At 33.9% G+C, this 24552-nt stretch overlaps 1 protein-coding gene across 2 annotated transcripts in view; it reads right to left on the bottom strand.

Moving 5' to 3' along the window:
* The window catches only part of LOC143079218 (stathmin-like), a 51265-nt gene extending 32801 nt beyond the window's left edge, over nt 1-18464 (bottom strand). For both annotated transcript variants that reach the window (XM_076254451.1, XM_076254474.1), the window contains exon 1: nt 18363-18464. The gene's annotated coding sequence lies outside the window, so the exon portion shown is untranslated. The remainder of the gene's footprint in view (nt 1-18362) is intronic.
* Nucleotides 18465-24552: the final 6088 nt, after the last annotated feature.

Genomic DNA, 24552 nt, shown 5'->3' with positions numbered 1-24552 from the left:
TGTATTATAATAATAATAATATAATAATAATTCTTTATTTAAAGAGGGTTACACAGTTAGCTGTAAAGCTAATCTTCCCTGAGGCCCTCATAAAATACAATGAAATATAACAAACAATTACAAAATATCAAACAGACACACATACATGAATAATGAAATAAAAAATTGTTATGAAATATACAATTTTCAAAACAGGTAAAAGTTACAAATTCATATATGACATGTATGGTATTATAAAACGTACATTAGTAGGGTACTATGGATAAGACCTTCGAACATAAACTTAAACTACCGGTAAATCGGTCGAACAATTATTGGAGTAACCGGTTAGGCAAAAGTGTACAATTTGAAAACACTCCTTTAATAGAAAATTTTGATATGGGTTTTTCCCTCACCTTTAACAAATTTTTCAGGATTTTTTTTGGTGTATTTATAAAGGCATCAATCAGGCAAAACAATGTGCACCTGAGATAACATCTTAAGGAGGAGTCAACAATACGCACTATATTCTTGATCTTGTCTTCAGTCAGCAATGTGCAAATCTTATTTTCAGTAAGATTCAGTAATATCATATGCACTGTAGATTTTATCATCAGTAAGCGCCAGAAAAGTGCACTGCTGATCTTTTCTTCAGTAGGAGCTAGCAAAGTGCACTGTATCAAAGTGTATTGAAAAAACTAGACGCTCTCAAGAGCCTGTGTCGCTCACCTGTTACCTTATTTACTGATGTCGGCCATCTTGGTTGGTAGGTGGGGTCATAAGACACTTTTTTAAAATAGATACCCTAGAAATGATTGTGGCCAAGTTTTGTTCAATTTGGCCTATAGTTTTAGAAAAAAACATTTTTTTACACATTACAACTAAAGGCTCTAAAGAGCCTGTGTCGCTCACCTTGGTCTATGTGAATATTAAACAAAGGAAGCAGATGGATTCATGATAAAATTGTGTTTTGGTGATGGTGATGTGTTTGTACATCTTACTTTACTGAACATTCTTGCTGCTTACAATTATCTCTATCTATAATGAACTTGGCCCAGTAGTTTCAGTGGAAAATGTTGGTTAAAATTTACAAATTTTATGAAAATTGTTAAAAATTGACTATAAAGGACAATAACTCCTTAGGGTTTCAATTGACCATTTCCGTCATGTTGACTTATTTGTAAATCTTACTTTGCTTAACATTATTGATGTTTACAGTTTATCTCTATCTATAATGATATTCAAGAAAATAACCAAAAACAGCAAAATTTCCTTAAAATTACCAATTCAGGGGCAGCAACCCAACAACAGCAGTGATATTGTTGGCTTTTTTCAAAACTACCTCTACCCTTTTTTATTGGGAAAATATGCGTCATTTTTATCAAATTGGGAAAATTATATCAAAGCATGAATTTGACTGGAACTTCAATTTGCAGACCCCCTTTCAAGAGGTAAACCCTCATTTGAATTAAGACCCCTTAATGTCAGTGATGATACATAAATAGACCCTCAAATCTGCACATATAAGGCCATAAAAAAGAATAGGTTTGTTTGCCCAAACGCTATACCTACCCAGAAAAAAGATGCCTACTCAAATTCTTTTATTGTCCTGATTTGAAGAAGTTTTATTTTAATCAGATAGGCATGAAGACTAATAAACAACCGATACTTCAATTTCACTTTTTCAAAAAAAAAAAAAAAATGCCTACCTACCTACCCACTGTCTCAACCTTTGGGTAGGGTTTGGACAAACCAAAATATTTTTAATTGTGGCCTAATCCTTTTAGGCATGAAAAATGTTTAAATGAGTTTTTTTCAGTTTGTATTAATGCACAATTACCACCGAGACTGCATTGTTTGGGAAAAAAGTTGTCTTTTGGGGAATAATTTTAATCCATTTTATTTTCAAATTGGGATTCTTCTCCAGGGGAAAAAGCCTTTATTCTCCGGTAATTTAAGGCAAACAATATCACTGAACAGGTTGTCAGATTAAAATTTCAGGGCAGATAGATCTTGACCTGATTAACAATTTTACCTGATGTCAGATTTGCTCTAAAGGCTGCGGTTTCAGAGTTATAAGCCAAAATCTACATTTCACCCCTATGTTCTATTTTTAGCCATGGCGGCCATCTTGGTTGGTTGGCCGGGTCACGGGACACAATTTTAAACTAGATACCCCAATGATGATTGTGGCCAAGTTTGGTTTAATTTGGCCCAGTAGTTTCAGAGAAGATTTTTGTAAAAGATAACTAAGATTTACGAAAAATGGTTAAAAATTGACTATAAAAGGCAATAACTCCTAAAGGGATCAACAGATCATTTTGGTCTTGTTTCACTTATTTGTAGATCTTACTTTGCTGAACATTTTTGCTGTTTACAGTTTATCTCTATCTATAATAATATTCAAGATAATAACCAAAAACAGCAAAATTTCCTTAAAATTACCAATTCAGGGGCAGCAACCTATCAACAGGTTGTCCAATTCATCTCAAAATTTCAGGGCAAATAGATCTTGACCTGATAAACAATTTTACCCGATGTCAGATTTGCTCTAAATGCTTTGGTTTTTGAGTGATAAGCCAAAAACTGCATTTTACCCCTATGTTCTATTTTTAGCCATGGCGGCCATCTTGGTTGGTTGGCCAGGTCACCAGACACAATTTTTAAACAAGAAGTAATTGTAACAGGATGCTGTTACGAAGTCTCCCAAACAAAGCTCCCATAACTCGCCATTCATATGTTCATTTGATTTGATTTTTTGTCCCAAGAATATATATGGCTTACGAGTAGGGATCTCCACCATTTACAAGTATTCAAACAGGAGGGGGTGGTGGTGACCCCCCAGGGAAGTTACCTACATTTCATTTGATTTGTTTTATTGTCCCCTACTAGAATATATATGGTTTTAGGGTGGGGATCTGGACCGTTTACAAGATAATAGCACATTCTCAAATTGAACAGGGTGGGGCGACCCCCAGGAACTTCCCTTTAATTTAATTTCATTTGTTTTATTGTCCCCTACAAGAATATATATGGTTTAGGGGTGGGGATGTTGACCGTTCACAAGTTTTCAAACAAGAGGGGGTGGGGTGACCCCCTCCAGACTTCCCTTTTATTTCATTTCATTTGTTTTATTGTCCCCTACAAGAATATATATGGTTTAGGGGTGGGGATCTGGACCGCTTAAAAGATAATAGTACATTCTCAAATTGAACGGGGTGGGGGTGACCCCCAGGAACTTCCATTTAATTTCATGTGATTTGTTTTATTGTCCCATACAAGAATATGTATGGTTTAGGGGTGGGGATGTTGACCGTTTACAAGTTTTCAAACAAGAGGGGGTGGGGTGACCCCCTAGGGAATTCCCTCTTATTTCATTTCATTTGTTTTATTATCCCCTACAAGAATATATATGGTTTAGGGGTGGGGATGTTGACCGTTTACAAGTTTTCAAACAAGAGGGGGTGGGGTGACCCCCCAGGGACTTCCCTTTAACTTCATTTCATTTGTTTTATTGTCCCCTACAAGAATATATATGGTTTAGGGGTGGGGATCTGGACCATTTACAAGATAATAGCACATTATGAAATTGAACGGGGTGGGGATGACCCCCGGGGACCTCCCTTTAATTGCATTTGATTTGTTTTATTGTCCCAATCAGGAATATATATGGTTTAGGGGTGGGGATCTGGATCGGTTACAAGATATAAGCATATTCTCAAATTGAAGGGGGTGGGGATGAACTCCCAGGGACTCCCCCTATATTTCATGTGATTTGTTTTATTGTCCTATAATCATTTCTGAAGACTGCATGTATCTACCACTTACAGTTTTCAAGTTATATTCATTTGAAATTTTTAGAAAATAAAATCCCATAGGGTTCTATAGTAAAACCCTCCCTTCTTTCTACCCCCCAAAATAGCCCTTAATAGACCCCAATGCACAAACGAAAGATTGATGGCTCACCTAGACATATTAGTCTACCATTTTACGAAATCCTAAGTCAATCTGACAAGCGGTTTTGGAGAAACGCTGCGGACAAGTTCATTTTTTAAAGTGGCGGAAGAGGAAGAGGAAGAGGAAGAGGAAGAAGAATAATAAAAATAATAAGAACTGACCAAAAACAATAAGCAGTGATATTGTTGTCTTTTTTCAAAACTACCTCTACCGTTTTTTATTGGGAAAAATGCATATTTTTTACTGAAATTGGGAAATATTATTCTAAACACATCTCCGATTTTTTGCTGACCTTTGCTGTCTTTTTTGCACTGTTTTTTCATTTTTATTTTGGTTGTCAGACATTTTCAACCTTAAGGTACTTTTTAGAGAGGGGAAAGAAACAGAAGCAATGATGGTACTTAATGCATTGAAAACCACTTGTGTTACAAACACCATGATGATTCTGATCAGAAAACCGGATCTCTAAAGTGCTTTATAATATCAAAATAATAACATGAATACGATATTTACAAACATTACTACCAATGCCATCACTGTTTGGGGGGAAATGTTAACCCTTTTGGGACGAATTTTAAGCCATTTTTTTTAGTAATTGGGAATTTTCTCTAGGGGAAAAGGCCGAATTTCGGCTGTTATTTGAGGCAAACAATATCACTGAATAAGTCTCCAAACTTTGTTTGGGAGACTTAACTAGATACCCCAATGATGATTGTGGCCAAGTTTGGTTTAATTTGGCCCAGTAGTTTCAGAGGAGAAGATTTTTGTAAAAGATGACTAAGATTTACGAAAAATGGTTAAAAATTGACTATAAAGGGCTACAACTAAAGGGGTCAACAGACCATTTTGGTCCTGTTGATTTATTTGTAGATCTTACTTTACTGAACATTTTTGCTGTTTACAGTTTATCTCTATCTATGATAATATTCAAGATAATAACCAAAAACAGCAAAATTTCCTTAAAATTACCAATTCAGGGGCAGCAACCTATCAACGGGTTGTCCGATTCATCTCAAAATTTCAGGGCAGATAGATCTTGACCTGATCAATAATTTTCCCCCTTGTCAGATTTGCTCTAAATGCTTTGGTTTTTGAGTTATAAGCCAAAAACTGCATTTTCCCCCTATGTTCTATTTTTAGCCATGGCAGCCATCTTGGTTGGTTGGCCTGGGTCACTGGACACAATTTTTAAACTAGATACCCTAATAATGATTTTGGCCATGTTTGGTAAAATTTGGCCCAGCAGTTTCAGAGGAGAAGATTTTTGTAAAAGTTAACGACGACGGACGACGCCGGACGCCATACGACAGACGCCGGACGCCAAGTGATGAGAAAAGCTCACTTGGCCCTTTGGGCCAGGTGAGCTAAAAATGACGAAAAGTTGTTCAATATTGACTATAAAGGATAATAACTTCTTAAGGGGTTCTCTGACAATTTTGGTCATGTTGACTTATTTGCAGATCTTACTTTGCTGAACATTATTGCTGTTTACAGTTTATCTCTATCTATATAATATTCAAGATAATAACCAAAAACTGCAAAATTCCCTTAAAATTACCAATTTTAGGGCAGCAACCCAACAACGGGTTGTAGGATTCATCTGAAAATTTGTGAGGGGATAGATCTTATTCTGATGGACATTTAAATCTTGACAAATTTGCCCTAAATGTCTTAGTTTCAAAGATATAAAGCAAAAACTGCATTTTTCCACTATGTTCTAATTTTAGCCATGTCAGCCATTTTGTTAGGTAGGTGGGGTCATCGGACACATTTTTCAAACTATATATCACAATTATGATTGTGGCCAAGTTAGTTTAAATTTGGCCCAGTAGTTTCGGAGAAGACGATTTTAGTACAAGTTACAAAAAATGACGATAAAGTTGTTAAAATTGACTATAAAGGGCAATAACTCCTTAAGGGGTTGACTGACAATTTTGGTCATGTTGACTTATTTGTAGGTCTTATTTTGCTGAACATTATTGCTGTTTACAGTTTATCTCTATCTATAATAGTATTCAAGATAATAACCAAAAACTGCAAAATTTCCTTAAAATTACCAATTCAGGGGCAGTAACCCAACAACAGGTTGTCCGATTCGTCTGAAAATTTCAGGGCAGATAGATCTTGATCTGATCAACAATTTAACCCATCTCAGATTTGCTCTAAATGCTTTGGTTTTAAAGATATAAGCCAAAATATACATTTTACCCCTGTGTTCTATTTTTAGACATGACGGCCATCTTGGTTTGATGGCCAGGTCACCGGACACATTTTTTAAACTAAATACCCCAAGGATGATTGTGGCCAAGTTTGGTTAAATTTAGAACAGTACTTTCAGAGGAGAAGATTTTTGTAAAAGTTTACGGACGACGGACGACGGACGCCAAGTGATGAGAAAAGCTCACTTGACCTTTCAGGTCAGGTGAGCTAAAAAAGAGTCAGCAAAGTGTACTGTAGATCTCATCTTCAATGATAGTTGGTTATGTGCAACGGAAATCTTATCTTCAATGAGAGTCACAAAAGTGCACTGCAGATCTTTTTACTTCAGTAGGAGCCAGTAAAGTGCACTGTAGATCTTATCCAGGCCATTCATTAGGAGGCGGTACCTTGTACTTTTACCCTCCTATGCTATTGACAAGTACCACCTAAATGTAGGAATTTTTATATAAGATATTCATGGAATAAATTGAAAAGTACCACCTAGAAACGTGGAAAGTACCAGTCAAAATGAAAGATAATGAAACCCCTGCTTATCTTCAGTAAGAGGCAGCAAAGCGTACTGTAGATCTAATCTTCAATAAAAGTCGTTTATGTGCACTGGAAATCAGATTTTAAGTAAGAGTCAGCCATGTGTAATAGTACTGTAGTGTATATCTTATCTTCATTCAGTAAGAGTCGACAAAGTGCACTGTAGATCTTTTCTTCAGCAAGAGTCAGCAATGTGCACTGGGGATCTTATCTTCAATAAGAATCAGCAATGTGTATTGTAGATCTTGTCTTCAGTAAGAGTCAGCAAAGTGTATTGAAAAAAAAAGTGTACTGTAGATCTCATCATCAATGATAGTTTGTTATGTGCAATGGAAATCTTATTTCAGTAAGAGTTGCCAAAATCTGCACCGTAGACCTCAGTATTGAGTTAGAGTCAGCAATTTTCACTGTAAATCTTAAACTTCAGTAAGAGTTGCCAAAATCTGCACCGTAGACCTCAGTATTGAGTTAGAGTCAGCAATTCTCACCGTAAATCTTAAACTTCAGTAAGAGTTGCCAAAATATGCACCGTAGACCTCAGTATTGAATTAGAGTCAGCAATGTTCACTGTAAATCTAATCTACAGTAAGATTCAGTTATGTTCACCAGTGTTCTCCCCAGGCCGGTTTAGCGTCGCGGTACCGCGACGCTATATTTTTTCACCGTGATGCTATAATAATTCCCGCGACGCTAAAATTATTTTGAAGATGCTATTTTACTTGTCCTCAATTTTGAACTTTCATCTATTATCGATTATGATCATAAAATTATATCACCTTTAATTGTAATCCCTTTAAGTCGGACACTAAAAGCAATTAAGAGATTAAATAGCCAGGTGTTAATTGCCCTCAGGGTTATAACTGTTTGGATGCGAATATCCAAAGCTGACACTTGTGACATGACTAATACCACGTGTCTGCAATCACCAATTTCGACATGGAAAAATGCAATCACAAAACAATTTGAAATCTACGTTTTGTATAACGAAATTTCAAAGATTGAAACGATTTTTTTTTTAAAAGTTGTTTATTTGTGCAACTCTCCAAAAATTACTTTCTTTCTCTTCCGGTAATACGAGAACGAGAATTTTGGTTTTGAGCTAAAATAAGTTTTATACTTCTTTAAAAAGTGATTATAATTGGCTTAAGTTTATGTTTAATCTATTTAATGCATTAAAAGCGTCTTATTCATTCACAATCTCTTGTCAAACAATGTTTATTCTCGGACTCATTTTCGTAAATTTTTCTACGGCCGCCATTACACATTTTTGTGTAAACTACGGATCTGACCCGGACCAGATATGACATTTCAGGGCCAGCAACCCAACAACGGGTTGTCTGATTCATCTGAAAATTTCAGGGCAGATAGATCTTGAACTGATAAACAATTTTACCCCATGTCAGATTTGCTCTAAATGCTTTGGGCTTTGAGTTATAAGCCAAAAACTGCATTTTACCCCATGTTCTATTTTTAGCCATGGCGGCCATCTTGGTTTGATGGCCGGGTCACCGGACACATTTTTCAAACTACTAACCCAAAAGATGATTGTGGTCAAGTTTGGATTAATTTGGCCAAGTAGTTTCAGAGGAGAAGATTTTTGTAAAATATTACTAAGATTTACCAAAAATGGTTAAAAATTGACTATAAAGGGCAATAACTCCTAAAAGGGTCAACTGACCATTTCAGTCATGTTGACTTATTTGTAAATCTTACTTTGCTGAACATTATTGCTGTTTACTGTTTATCTCTATCTATAATAATATTCAAGATAATAACCAAAAACAGCAAAATTTCCTTAAAATTACTAATTCAGGGGCAGCAACCCAACAACAGGTTATCCGATTCATCTGAAAATTTCAGGGCAGATAGATCTTCACCTGTTTAACAATTCTACCCCATGTCAGATTTGCTCTAAATGCTTTGGTTTTTGAGTTATAAGCCAAAAACTGCATTTTACCCCTATGTTCTATTTTTAGCCATGGTGGCCATCTTGGATGGTTGGCCGGGTCACCGGACACATTTTTTAAACTAGATACCCCAATGCTGATTGTGGCCAAGTTTGGTTTAATTTGGCCCAGTAGTTTCAGAGGAGAAGATTTTTGTAAAAGTTAACGACGACGACGGACGACGGACAACGACGGATGCCGGACGCCAAGTGATGAGAAAAGCTCACTTGGCCTTTTAGGCCAGGTGAGCTAAAAATAAAGAATCTAACAATACTTTTTTATATAACTTTTATTGATGAATATTCAATATTTACAAAGATACATCAATTGTAAGTAAGCATGTTTATTTCATCAGTGATGAAAATTTTCTTCAGCATTGACAGCAATATACAAAAGTGCAATAGAGATGAATGCATCAGTCTAAGGGTTAATAAGCAGAGGACAAACCATGATTTGCAAATTTTAGGGGGAGGGGGCTTCCGCGCCACACCCTTACAAAAAATTAATTCAATGGGCCATTTTGAAAAATAATGGGCCATGTTGTCAAATGAGTGGGCCATTTGAATTGACTACAGTAATCAAAATTTAACTAGAGGCTCTCAAGAGCCTGTATCGCTCGCCTGATTCTACTTGGGTTTTTGAAATCATATAAAAAAATATAAAATTTGGCTAAAAGTAACAACACTTGGCCAGCACCTCATAAGGAAAGGAACATTCATGCTATGTTTGATTTCATTCAATTCAGTGGTTCTTTAGACGAAGACTTTTGTATGCATTTCCCGTAGGGTCCTATGTTAAACTAAGTCCCCCACTGGCGGCCATCTTGGATGTTGCAATGACAACAAAGTAACAACACTTGGTCAGCATCTCATTAGGAACATTCATGCTATGTTTGGTTCCATTCCATTCAGTGGTTCACTAAAAGAAGACATTTGTATGTATTTCCCATAGGGTCCTATGTTAAACTAAGTCCCCCGCTGGCAGCAATCTTGGATGATGGATCGGCTACAAAGTAACAACACTTGGTCAGCACCTCATAAGGAACATTCATGCCATGTTTGGTTTCATTCCATTCAGTGGTTCTCTAAAAGAAGACATTTGTATATATTTCCCATAGGGTCCTATGTTAAACTAAGTCCCCCGCTGGCAGCCAACTTGGACGATGGATCGGCTACAAAGTAACAACACTTGGTCAGCACCTCATAAGGAACATTCATGCCAAGTTTGGTTTCATTCCATTTAGTGGTTCTCTAAAAGAAGACATTTGAATATATTTCCCATAGGGTCCTATGTTAAACTAAGTCCCCCTTCGGGCCAGGTGAACTAAAAAGTGTATATTTCGGCAAAGAGGTGTTGGTAGTTAGTTGCCTTTATGATTTTAAATAAAATCATGGATATTGTTGCTGTGATTTTGTAATTTCAATTTCAATAAATATACAATAACTTCTTCCAAACCCGACAATATTTAAGATAACCTTTATTTACAGTGTTTAAACTGTTACTGTTGCCTTGTTCATGTTCATGATTTTTTTAACATTAAATTTGGGTCTTCGTCGATACCATACTTTATTCCAGACATTCCCTATTAGAGGACATTTCTGGCATTTCCTCTGCACTTCTTTGTATTATTATTACTTCATCACGATGACAAGAATAACAGTAGAGAGTATCAATAATTGATAGAACTAAACAACAATTCGCTGAAGGCATGTTTACAAAATGTCAAAACGAGCCAAAGACCAAACTAGAGGCTCTAAAGAGCCTGTGTCGCTCACCTTGGTCTTGTGCATATTAAACAATGGACACAGATAAATTCATGACATAATTGTGTTTTGGTGATAGTGATGTGTTTGTAGATCTTACTTTACTGAAAATTCTTGTTGCTACAATTATCTCTATCTATAATGAACTTGGCCCAGTAATTACAGTGGAAAATATTTTCTAAAAATTAACAAAAATTTATGAAAAATGTTAAAAATTAACTATAAAGGGCAATAACTCCTTAAGGGGTCAATTGACTATTTTGGTCATGTAAACTTATTTGTAGATCTTATTTTGCTGAACGTTATTGCTGTATACAGTTTATCTCTATCTATAATAATATTCAAGATAATAACAAAAAACGGCAAAATTTCCTTAAAATTACCAATTCAGGACAGTAACTTAACAACAGGTTATCCGATCCATGTGAAAACATCAGGACAGATAGATCTTGATCTGATAAACAATTAAACCCTGTCAGATTTTCTCTTAATGCTTGGGTTTTTGAGTTATAAGCCAAAAACTGCATTTTACCCCTATGTTCTATTATTAGCCGTGGCAGCCATTTTGGTTGATTGGCCAGGTCACGCCACACATTTTTTAAACAAGTTACCCCAATGATGACTGTGGCCAAGTTTAGTTTAATTTGGCCCAGTAGTTTCAGAGAAGAAGATTTTTGTAAAAGATTACTAAGATTTACGAAAAAATGGTTAAAAATTGACTATAAAGGGCAATAACTCCTTCAGGGGTCAACTGACCATTTTGGTCATGCTGACTTATTTGTAAATCTTACTTTGCTGAACATTATTGTTGTTTACAGTTTATCTCTATCTATAATAATATTCAAGATAATAACCAAAAACAGCAAAATTTCCTTAAAATTATAAATTCAGGGGCAGCAACCCAACAACAGGTTGTCCGATTCATCTGAAAATTTCAGGACAGATAGATCTTGACCTGATAAACACTTTAACCGCATGTCAGATTTGCTCTAAATGCTTTGGTTTTTGAGTTATAAGCCAAAAACTGCATTTTACCCCTATGTTCTATTTTTAGCCATGGCGGCCATCTTGGTTGGTTGACAGGGTCACGCCACACATTTTTTAAACTAGATATCCCAAAGATAATTGTGGCCAAGTTTGGATTAATTTGGCCCAGTAGTTTCAGAGGAGAAGATTTTTGTAAAAGATTACTAAGATTTAGGAAAAATGGTTAAAAATTGACTATAAAGGTCAATAACTCCTAAAGGGGTCAACTGACCATTTTGGTCATGTTGACTTATTTGTAAATCTTACTTTGCTGAACATTATTGGTTGCTGTTTACAGTTTATCTCTATCTATAATAATATTCAAGATAATAGCCAAAAACAGCAAAAATTACCTAAAATTACCAGTTCAGGGGCAGCAACCCAATAACGGGTTGTCGGATTCATCTGAAAATTTGAGGGCAGATAGATCTTGACCTGATATACAATTTTACCCCATGTCAGATTTGCTCTAAATGCTTTGGTTTTTGTCGAGCCTTCGACTTTAGTCGAAAAAGCGAGACTAAGCGATCCTACATTCCGTCGTCGTCCGCGTCGTCGTCGTCAGCGTCGTCGTCATCGGCGGCGTCCACAAATATTCACTCTGTGGTTAAAGTTTTTGAAATTTTAATAACTTTCTTAAACTATACTGAATTTCTACCAAACTTGAACAGAAGCTTGTTTATGATCATAAGAAAGTATCCAGAAGTAAATTTTGTAAAAATAAAATTCCATTTTTTCCGTATTTTACTTATAAATGGACTTAGTTTTTCTGCGAGGAAACATAACATTCACTCTGTGGTTAAAGTTTTTAAAATTTTAATAACTTTCATAAACTATCCTTGATATGTACCAAACTAGGACAGAAGTTTGTTTATGATCATAAGATAGTATCAAGAAGAAAATGTTGTGACAATAAATTTCCACTTTTCCGTATTTTACTTATAAATGGACTTAGTTTTTCTGCGAGGAAACATAACATTCACTCTGTGGTTAAAGTTTTTAAAATTTTAATAACTTTCATAAACTATCCTTGATTTGTACCAAACTTGGACAGAAGCTTGTTTATGATCATAAGATAGTATCAAGAAGAAAATTTTGTAAAAATAAATTTCCACTTTTCCGTATTTTACTTATAAATGGACTTAGTTTTTTTGCCAGAAACAAAACATTTACTCTGTGGTTTAAGTTTTTAAAATTTTTATAATGTTCTTAAACTATCCTGGATTTCTACCAAACTTAGACAAAAGCTTATTTCTGATCATAAGATATTATTTAGAAGTAAATTTTGTAAAAAAAAAAATTCACTTTTTCCGTATTTTACTTATAAATGGACTTAGTTTTTCTTCCAGTTAACATTACATACAGTCTGCAGTTAAAGTTTATAAAACATTTATTAGATTCATAAACTATCCTGGAATTTTTTTACCAAACTTGGAAGCTTCTTTCAATCAAAAGACAGTATCCTGAGGGAAATTTTTATTGATGTTTTTCCTCATTTTTGTTGAGTCTGCGATTAACAGAAAAAGTAGGCGAGACACCGGGTTCCGTGGAACCCTTACGAATTTTTGAGTTATAAGCCAAAAACTGCATTTTACCCCTATGTTCTATTTTTAGCCATGGCGGCCATCTTGGTTGGTTGGCCGGGTCACGCCACACATTTTTTAAACTAGATACCCCAATGATGATTGTGGCCAAGTTTGGTTTAATTTGGCCCAGTAGTTTCAGAGGAGAAGATTTTTGTAAAAGTTAACGACAACAGACGACGACGGACGACGGACGCCAAGTGATGGGAAAAGCTCACTTGGCCCTTTGGGCCAGGTGAGCTAAAAATGACAAGGAAAGTTAAGCGCCTTTTATGGAGACAAAACTATATTGATAAAAAGGCTTTGGGGTTTTTCAATTGAAATAATAGCAAGCTAAACTAACTTAAAAGATAATAAATAGAGATAAATTGACAAGATCAAGCTTAAATCTAAAAGGTGCTTGAAAAGACTCGGATCTGGGCAAAATTTCTGAAAATGTACGGCTGCGAGGTCTTTAATGTTCTAATAGCCCAAATGGCGACCATTTATAAATGTTTAGTTGTCAATCAGCTTTTAAAATTTCATAAGTCTACACTGAGGGCTGGAATAGAATACAATATTTTATTTCCAAATTACAGGGCCCATAAAGAGCAAATAAATCAGGTACAATGATTTAAGTATTAATTAAGGTTAACCCTTCAGTGGCCATGTGAATTAAAAAATTTTAATAACTGCAATAGTATCAGATATTTTGTCAAAACAGCAAAGATACATGTATTACAGTAATGAATAATAGAGATGATCCATTTTGTACATATAATAAAGGGAAACTTTGTGCAAAGCATTACTACATTTGGGTATATATTGTTTCATTGAATTTAATACAAAAAGGGGATTTATTGGCAAATAAATCAAAAGATTTTTGTAGAAAATTCAGACTTTAGTACAGAATTTTTTGTTATATAATTTTAAACATAGATTACTCCCTTGTTTTTCTATGATGTGCTAGTGTTAATTGTTTAGAAAAAGTCCTGAACTGTGAACAACCTTTAAATTAAAAAAACAACTTTTGATAAATTACAACAACCTTTAAATTAACAAAAACTTTTGACAAATCACTAAAGTCAAGTGCACCCTGGAAGGTGTAGGGTGTACAGTGTACTTGAATCAATTGGTCCATATTTTTATTTGTTTTAACATCTAAGTTTATAAACTTGTTTTAATGAAATCATTGCTAGCACTGCATGTAATAATCCTCTATCTATCAAGTACTAAATTGCCAAATATCAAAATACAAGGGCAGACTACGCGAATGAATTTTATTTTTACAGGACATTCGGTCTGGTAAGCATCCTAGCTTTACCAGACCGAATGAAATTTTACCAGACCAATTTTTTTTTACATCTAATTGTATATTATTCGACAAAAAACAACAAACATACCCCTAATGACTTTGTTGTGCCCTACTCCTCCCCAAAATGCACAAATTAAAACAAAATGATGTAACAAGAGGGGATATTGTTATGAAAGTTGTGCACAATTGCGTGAATGCATTTCAGTGAACAGTAATGTCTTATTTTATTGGATTTTGACAATGTTTGTGAACTAAACATAATTTAGAGTTTCTGTATAAAATATTATTTCCTGTTTCTTCTTTCTTTTTCATATATCTTTTGGTTTTCAATTCTTATGGTTATATTTCATAGCTAAATTTTGTGATCTGCTTGGATTTTTATTCATTTATTGTATTTAAATCGGCAAACCCGGAATTATCCTTATCTGTTCCCAGAATCTGATCCGGTTTTATTTACATTTCCGGTTGTGTCAATGATGGCATCCATTGTTGTTTTTGGCAGTCAGATATGTTTTTACCCGGATTTACACATTACTGGTTGGCGATGTTCAACATAAAGCTAGCGGTTGAACAAAATAAACATCGCTGTGATGAATAATAAAGATGAAAATGAATTTGAGATCGTTTGGCAATTTTGCTAGAATGTTAGAAAAATCCATGAAAAAAAAAACACCGGACATTTGGACCGGAATTCAACAAAATTTTACCAGACCGATCCATTATTCACCGGATTTGTCCGACGGTCCGACGTATTTCGTGTAGTCTGCAAGGGGAAAGGCTGTGGATTTTCTATGAAAGTTCCGTTTGTTTATGAATCAACACAAGCCAAGGGTACATAGAATATCCTTAACTCAACAATAAACATTGCCATAAAATATATAATAATATCCAATTTTTCTTGCTAAATGCACTTTTTTCAATAAGACTTTTGTGTTGGACCTGTAAATATTTTTATAATTTATTCTGTTATCCGGCGTGACGTAGCAGCACTTAGATACAGCATCCGGGCATCACTGTAGGTGACGCTTTTCCATCGATACGCTGATCATCCTATATCCGAGGGGTATTTGAAATAATAGAGCCTGTTAATTGGTAATAAACATTTGTTATCAGGTGACAAGGTGTGAAAAAGATAAAAAAAAAAATCTTTTATCTTTGTCAATTGTCAATCTGAATTAACTATTTTAATTTTGATTAATAATTTTTACTTACGTTTATGAATGAAGCACTGATGAAGTCGATGCATATGTATATTTTTATATTTATCGAAAATTGAATTAATCTGATTCAAATTTTATCAAAACCTGGGACTGTTACTCTAACCATATGATGTCCCAGATTAAAATAAACTTTATATTTTATATAGTATTATATGTCATTTTATAAATATTTCGAAACTTTGGTAATTACCTTTCAAATTCCGGGTAGTCTGTGTACAAGGCAAGCCGTTTATACAATTACTTGTATATTTATTGTACATTTAGAGTGAACCTTTAAAAACATTTCATATTTTGACCGATTAATTAATTTGATACAGAAATTGTAGAAAAATTGATGCAACGCCACCATTACTGACCGGCTATAAACAGTTACGTTGGAAAACAAGAATTTTCACGTACCAGCACACACTGACTGAAATAGAACTCTTTGCATGTTAAACACGCTAAAAATAAGATACTTGTCTTACGTGATGTATCTAGCTTCTCTCAAGATCAAAATGCATCAGTACTACTTATGTGCCACAATTATGAGTTCAGAGGCACAAACAATTGCAAAGTCAACATGTACAATAAATTCTCAAACTGCAGGAGTTGGTTACATTGAAAGTGATATGCGGTACTATTGAATAGGGATGATCTCACCATGTTCAATTTCCGACACTTTATCACCAAATTTTGAAGCTATTGAAAAAAGTAAAATCACATTTAAATACTGAACTCCGAGGAAAATTAAAAAAAGAAAGTCCCTAATCAAATGGCAAAATCATAAGCCCAAACACATCAAACGAATGGATAACAACTGTCATATTCCTGACTTGGTACAGGCATTTTCTTATGTAGAAAGGGCTTTAACTTATTACATGTAAAACTTGAACATTACTGATTGCCAATTAGACAACTATCTACTAGAGACCAAATTACATATAAGTTAACAACTATAGGCCATCGTACGGCCTATAACAATGAGAAAAATCCATAACGCATAGTAAGCTATAAAAGGCCCCAAAATGAAAAATGTAAAAAATAAAATCAAACGAGAAAACTAACGACCTGATATAAGAACAAAACAAGAAACGAAAAACAAATATGATATACAGCAACAACCATCGGCTGAATACAGGCTCCTAATTTGGACTCCCGACACACACAGAATGTGGCGGGGATAAACTTGTTTGCTGGCGTCATTAATTCTATTAACCTCCAGAACATGACTGTCATGAAGGGTTGAAGTAAGAATTCTACATTGTTATGGATAATTCTTGAAAGGTACATATTGTCAATGTCACGAATAGCTGATTATGAAAATGCAAGAGGTGTGATTGTTTTACACGTCGCTTATAAGGTAACTTGAAACTAAACACCTTTGTTTGTAAGCCAAGCTTAAAATAAACTTTACAGTTATCTTCAAATTACGCATAGAAAAAATAAAAATTTACTGACAACCAAAAAACCAAGAACAGTATAGTAAGCTCATATTTCGTTCAGATGCCCATTGCAATGAAGAAATGGATGCTGTTACAGGCATAGGTGACACAGGAAAAGTTGCTTTATATTTATTTTCTTTGTTCCTTCACTATACATCGCGATTCAACACCAATTTCACACTTTGCACTGCTAGATCTGGTGATGCGAAGTTGATTTTTTTACTTCACAATCATCTTGCATTTCCCCATTTTTAACTCTTTGAGATGCTATAAGCAATGAAGAAAACGGTGCCGGGTAGGTTGCTTCTGCTCGCGACATGCATATACATTATGTAGATATACAAGTAAAATAAATAATAAGATGTATATGATATATATGCCATGTAGAATGATTTTATAATAAAAAAAATCACCAACCCATGAGAAAAATTATCTTCTTTCTCCGTCTGAGTGTTATGTGTATTCCTTTCGACAGTAACCAAATTATATTCAAAAATAAGTTTTTCTGTGGGTTAATGTTTTAACGTGCGTTTTTTTTTTAATGTCTTCAAATGATTATCATCTCAATCAATGAATATTCATACACCTTTAATAAGTAATGTCTTCGTTCGCGTTTCTGAATTAACATCATAACATCAACATTTTGTTGTTAAAGTTTAACTTTAGAAGAAATTCTAGTATTCTTAATTACCACTGTCATCCTTAACTTCACACTTACCTAATAACCCGGCTGGATACCAAAAATCAACCATGGCCAGATGACCAGGTTAATATTTACCTTTCTCAACGTTTCTTTGATGTCGACATTTTTATTACCTAACTTAATTTGCACATGACCTTGATTAAGGAAAATTAAACAAGGCAAAGATTGCAAAGATGTGATATTGTATTCTCACTCAGTAAGTCGTCTCGGTTCTACTACAGTAGAAAGAAAGAAAAATGAATGAAATAATAAGAATGGTTGTAATTAATTTTTCTGCAGATTATGAATTAATTATATATACAAGAGAGTGAAAGAATTGAATTTTAAAGCGGAAATTTGTAGGCTAGCTGCATTTTTAGTGTTAAAGATTAATAATTATTTCAGCTTTTCAAGTTACGATTTTAACAAACCTACATCACAACAAGTACACGAAAAAAAATACACATTAATTCACGATGAAATTTTATTAACACGATAACCATACTAACAATGTTTCACCGCCTTATCAACGGAAATCGGCGTTACTAAGAAAGGGAGAAAACTGATTTTAAAAATGCCCGTATGTTCGGATAACAGAATTGGGAAAATATATCCTGTCAGTCTCTACAGTCTAAAACACACAACATTACACACGACTAACTACGTCCGTGTGTACAAAATAGTTTTTGAGTTGTTTAAATGCTTAAGCATTCGTAAAAATTTACTACCAGGTAAATTACCTCGGTGTTCTTCTGATTACAAATTTCCCACTGTTTTGCCGAGTTCTTTGTACTACGCGCCTTCAGATTCACAGGAAATGACGACGGGAATATCTGAAACCCAAAGTTGGAAATACGTTTTAAACAGAACGCTGTTAACCTCTAAATTATGGATTCATTATGATTATTATTATAAATCGAGTTAAGTCGGTTCCCTTAAACTTTTATGAAATTTTCTGTATTTTATCCCTTATTCTCTATTTAAACCCCTTATTCTCTATTCTTTATATTTTAGCCCCATCCACACGGTAGTAAGACTTATGAAACGTTTAAACTCGGAATATTTGAGAGATAACCTCATTCAAATGTTATGCCGAACTGTTCTACCTGACATCTATAATACTGTGTTATAGCTGAAACTACTGTGTTATGAAGTCTCAAGTTATAGTAGTCTCAGATCAGAGTCATACAATATTGTATTGACTAATTGTATGTGTCACGGCTGAGACTACTATAATAACACACATGTGTTATAGTAGTCTCAGATGTGTGTCACGGCATGGTTCTGTCGAGAATTTGTATAGTGAATCCAATATTGGTTCTTCTGATCAAAAAAATATTTTCTGTATCCTATAACTTAAGTCTTGCTTATATCAATTCAAAAGTAATTCTCCAACAGTATTTAAACTTGCTGTGAATTACTTGAAAGAATACTTGTTATTTGGAAACCCAATGTCAAAAGATACTATATATTTTTTCTCTACTCAGTCAGAATTCTTCATTGTACTGAGGGGGGCAGGACCTTTTACGGGACGTCGGCATCGGGTGTTTTTAATCTCGGGATTTCGGGATTGATCCTTTCGGGATCTGGGAATTCTTTTTTCGAATTTCGGGATGTCGGGATTTAAATTTCCTTAAATTCGGGACCTCGGGATTTTATGTTTTTAACTTGTGAGCCCGGTCTTTCGGGATCAAGACCTCTTCTACACCCCCACCCCCTCCCTCTTGTACCATACGGCAACCTCACCTGATTACTGATAATCGACGTATGAATCTTATAGCGTTATATATATGACCATCGCACTTCAGAGTCCTACATATATAAAGTCATGTTAAAAGCTATATATATATGTCCACTTTTGTAAAAAACGGAGAAAGCTATATATATGTCCACTTTTGTCAAAAATGGAGAAAACTATATATGATTCAGATCCAAAAGCAATGGTCTATCTCCCTATGCAACTATAATATGTGATTACTATACTGTTCTGTCTTCACACTCGCATTGAATTATAATGGCATATTCATCTAATAATAAAAATATTTTTGTAGTGTTGTATCTTCAATATTATTTCTCATGTATTTTTCAATGACTGTTACCGTGAGTGGCATATGTTTCGCGCAGAGATTCTGAACCGGAATGGTAAATAAATGTTGAAATGTTTGTTTTTAATGTAATCTTATTTTTGCTTTCCTACCCAAAACATGTGTGTTTTATTTATTTTCTATCCTTTTTTAGTTCAATCTTGATCTCACTTGAATTAAATATTTTTAATTAACTAAAACGCGTTAACAAATAAAATCCATATACATGTATTAGTATGTGCCAATCTAGTATTCTACAAGTAACATTGAAACATCAAGCTATATAGACCGTATTTTTTCTTTCTTAAATTGGTTTAAATTTCATTGATTTTTTTTAATTTACAGCTAATTTCCTAATGTAGTTTAAAGGTTTGGTTGGCTTGCTTGATTTGTTTGAATGAATGAATGAATGAATGAATCTTTATTTCCTCCATGTATATGAAGATTTTCCATACAAAAAGAAATTAATAATTATTTACACAATAAACAAAATAGAATACATTTTGAGATAAATACCCAATGAAAAAAAAAAACAAAAAAAAAACAACACATTTAGATAAACACATAATACACATATTCTAGTATACACAACAAAAACACAACGTTTTTCAATCAAAGTCTATTCAAAATTCAAAATTAAACCTGTTTTCAAATAATACACGTCTGAATTTTTTAAACATGGGGTAAACATGTTTTGCTATGTAATACATCATTCCAGACCAATTTATAGGATCGAGATCGTATACTGTATCATTAACAGCTCCTAACAGTACTTCAAGAAGGTCATCGTCGTCTGAATTGAAAATGTCAACAGATTTCAACTCTGTAGCCTTTGTATTTTATGTATGACCTTTCTTTTGCTCTTTTTGTATCCTTCCCGTCAATATTCTTAGTCTGTCTCTATTTACAAATGTGTCTTTGTTACTATTATGTATAGTAGTATATGTTTTTCGTGACTGCATCTACATCTACTATGGCGTGTAAATAAATGGCAGTGGCTATTTGATCGGCACCGGCAAAATAGCAAATTTGCTATTTAGCCGGCACTGGCAAAATAGAAAAAAATGATTTTTGTCGGCTCTGAATAAAACTGTTGATTGGTGTGATTAGTAGAGAATAAAAAGTATAAAAGGCTAAATAATAATTTAAAATAATTTTATCACAATAGCAAGCAATAAAGATGCAGTACAATAAAAAAAATAACATATTGAAGATGTTCATAAATAAATAATTTATAACTTTATAATATTAAATCAATGTTTACAATTGAGTCAGTTAAAAGTTCAGGTATTGTTTCAACTTGTTCGTCGATTATTAAAATGTTGTTATTAACAGCATGCTTTGGCTTCCAACAAACCATTCTAATATAAGGAATCTAATTTCTTTGGTACTTTTCTTATGAAATGGTGAACAATTGGCGATCCTCGTTTCTTGATATTTGATGGCAGTAATATGTGCGAAATGCGCGATCCACAACATTTGGAATCCAGTAGGTCTTGTTCTTGTTGGGCTGTATCTCGTTCTTTTTCTTGCCAAACTAGTTCTCTGGAATTTTGAAATATTTGGATATTATAAGAATCATTTTCTTTATTATCTGTAACATTTAAATCATCATTGATGTCTTCAATATCCTCACTAAAAGAGGGACGAAAGATACCAGAGGGACAGTCCAACTCATAAATAGAAAATAAACTGACAACATGCACGTCTGTTTGTTCGTGTTCATTGTCGCTTGAACTTTCTACAGAATCAGATTCTAGAACGTCAAGAACCATACACTTCTTCCGATGACTCCAAAAATCTGTTATGCTTTGAATAATATCTAATCTCTGGTGATGTTCACCACCAGTAGCTTCGGATGCAAGACTTACCATTTGTTGTAACAGTATTTGTGTCTACCTGCATGTATTTTGTGCTTTGAGATATTTTTCTCACTTTTTTTGGTGTACGTCATATGATAGAACACACTGATGACTGGGTTTCTGATATAGTCATCAAATAATCTATGTGATGTCCTGACTGTGTTAATCTTCCAACGAGCTGACACTGCTTCAGCAACAAAAAGTACTCGCCCTTATTCAGTTCATTTGGTTAGTACTGTTTTTTCAAATTTCAATAGAATTGCCCTTTATAGTCATATACAGGTACATGATGGTTTTTTTTCTTTAAAGGGAGAGTTGTACAGTGAAACCTGGCTAAAGAGAATCCTGCATAAACCGAAAACCTGTATAAACCAAACATATTCTTAAGCACCGTCATATCAAATTGTATGCGTTGTGAACCTGATAAAAACGGACTTTGGCCATAACCGAACAATATCTTAAGTATCGAAGAGGTTCGGTTAAGCCAGGTTCACTGTATATCAATTTTTAGACTATATTCAATTTGATAGTTAAAAGTTTAAGAGTTTATATGAGTAACAGTAACAAAAGTTTTTAGATAAAAAAATTAATTTGATATTTCATTATTTTTCCTACATTTTAATTCCAGTACGATGTATTTTAACCAGACCCGGCAAAATAGCATGTTTTCTATTTTGTCGGCGTCGGTTACATACAAAATTTGCTACTTTGCCGGTGCCGGTGCCGGTCAAATAGCCACTGTCAACTAAAATACATATTTGATTTTTTTAATTTTTTCATAAAATTTATGCATGCAATTTATTCAGACGTTTATATTCGTTTTATAAAACTAGGATTATACTGTCTACACATATTTTGAAGAATATCACGGCTATTTGAAAGCAGGTTTAGTAACCGCTCAATTCTGCATGTCCGTCCGTCCGTCCGGCGTACCGTCCAAAACCTTTTGTCAAAGTTTTCTTGTCTTTCACAAAAAAGGAATGATATAGTATTTGCTCTACATCTTGCATTGTTCTGTTGAGTTGTAGCAAGAAAGCAACGTTTACATCTGCCGTGTAACCACTTCCCGTGTTTGTGGATACTTTGAAATTTTACAATACTAATTGTGCAAAAGTATTTGTTAAGGTCAAACTTTACATGGCTCTATTGGAGAGGTTAAATTGGTCTGTAGCTCGATAATGTATGTTAGATTAAGAAAATGTGTGTAACACGATACACACAAGCGCGATAACAATTTTGAAATCCGCTGTTTTTCAAACTCCTGTTCAGTGATAAATGGAAATTTGCAATACTTATTCTACAAAGAAAATTTGTGTCGAAGCTTTCTGTGCCTTCAGAAGGGGAGCTAGTGCTTTAATATTTGGTCTGCAGCTAAATAAACACTTAAATTGTATTGTCATTTAAACCCAAACATAATATATTGAGTATATTGTAACACTCCATCATTCTCCATTTGTGGCAACACAATATGTTATGTACAGACAATTAAATGCATGCGTATAAGAAAACTATTCTAAACATCCACCGTAAGGACAAAATAAATACATAAATCAGCCTCGAAATCAGCAGGTCTGTCTTTATTGTTATTGTACGACTGATTTACTGCATGACTAAAATCTATATCTTCTTTATCTCAACGCGTTATTTATCGACTTTGAAAATATACTGTTTCATATCAGCAGATCGAACTTTGCTTTGTCTGTTCTATGAACAAGAAAAGAACATATAATACTGGTCTACCACTTTAGAACCATTTATAAATATTACTTTAGATTTCGAAGAACGAATCTTCAAATGCTGTGTTTTGCTATTCAAAATTTTATACGGTTAGATTTTTGTTCTCCATCTGCGAAAATTCACAAAACGCCGGTGTACACAAAGGATTTTCAGTTTTTGATAATGAAAATAATAAAATACAATTTGCATCTTTTTTGGGTTATTGATTAACTAGAAATTTAACAAATTACGAAACAAAAATGATTGCAAGCACTTTTAACGATACTGTTTCTTACTTATCAACAGTATCAGTTTAAACGAATTTCCAAATTTCATTGAACCCTGACTCCCTTTCAATGATTTATATTGAAGTTAGTGAGTTACTAATGGTTTTCTATAGAACCTTTAGAGATTAAACCCATATACATGTACACCTAGCCCCAATATAAAGGGTGAAATTGTATAGTGATCTTTGGTTAACACAGTTTTTTTTTACTATAGGGTTATATATTTTCTTTTTATAATTTTAGACGAGATCTTGTCTTGCATATAATTTGAATATAATAGTAACCTAGAAAAATCAATTGCTCTATATATCTATATTTGAGTTTATATGACCGTCGGCAGTCTTCGGTGGTCAACAAGATAGTTAATTAGATGCAGTCTAGACTGAAATATACACAAAACGATGATATACGTATTCCCCATGTCTTGCATATTGTTTATTTTAGCAGACTTTTTTTCATAATTTGGATATACGTTTTAGGATGTCATGAGAATTAATTGTTGTTTCATTTCATTTCGCTTCATTTCTATGCAGTGACGGATCCAGTGTAGGTCTGTCTGGGTTGGAAGATTACTCCATTTGAATCGGGACATTTTGTTGAAACCCTCCCCCTTTTTTATCCGCTGGTGTTGGTTCTGGCCCTTTTGAAAATAGTTGGATCCGCCCTGCTTTATTTGGACTTACTATAAGTCTGCCCTAAACGATGAAAAATAATAAAATTCTTACATATATCATAGATATCAAAGCCATTTGTTATTACAATTTTAGATATGACTAAAAAAAATAGGCAGTGGCTAATTTGGTGGCTCTGGTTATTTTACCGGCACCGGCAAATATATAACTGCATGAGTTTATTCTTATGCATACATGTAGCATTTAATGATTAGACTGACTGATTTTAGAAATAATTTTCAATCTTTTTATTTTTTTTTTTTTTTTTATTATTTTTTTTATTACACTTTGTGTCTCAAATATTGTGACT

This window comes from Mytilus galloprovincialis, chromosome 1 (assembly GCF_965363235.1).
Source record: "Mytilus galloprovincialis chromosome 1, xbMytGall1.hap1.1, whole genome shotgun sequence".
NCBI classification, from domain to species: domain Eukaryota; kingdom Metazoa; phylum Mollusca; class Bivalvia; order Mytilida; family Mytilidae; genus Mytilus; species Mytilus galloprovincialis.
The sequence above is the reverse complement of the archived record's forward strand: the minus strand, read 5'-3'. Positions and strand labels throughout refer to the sequence as shown.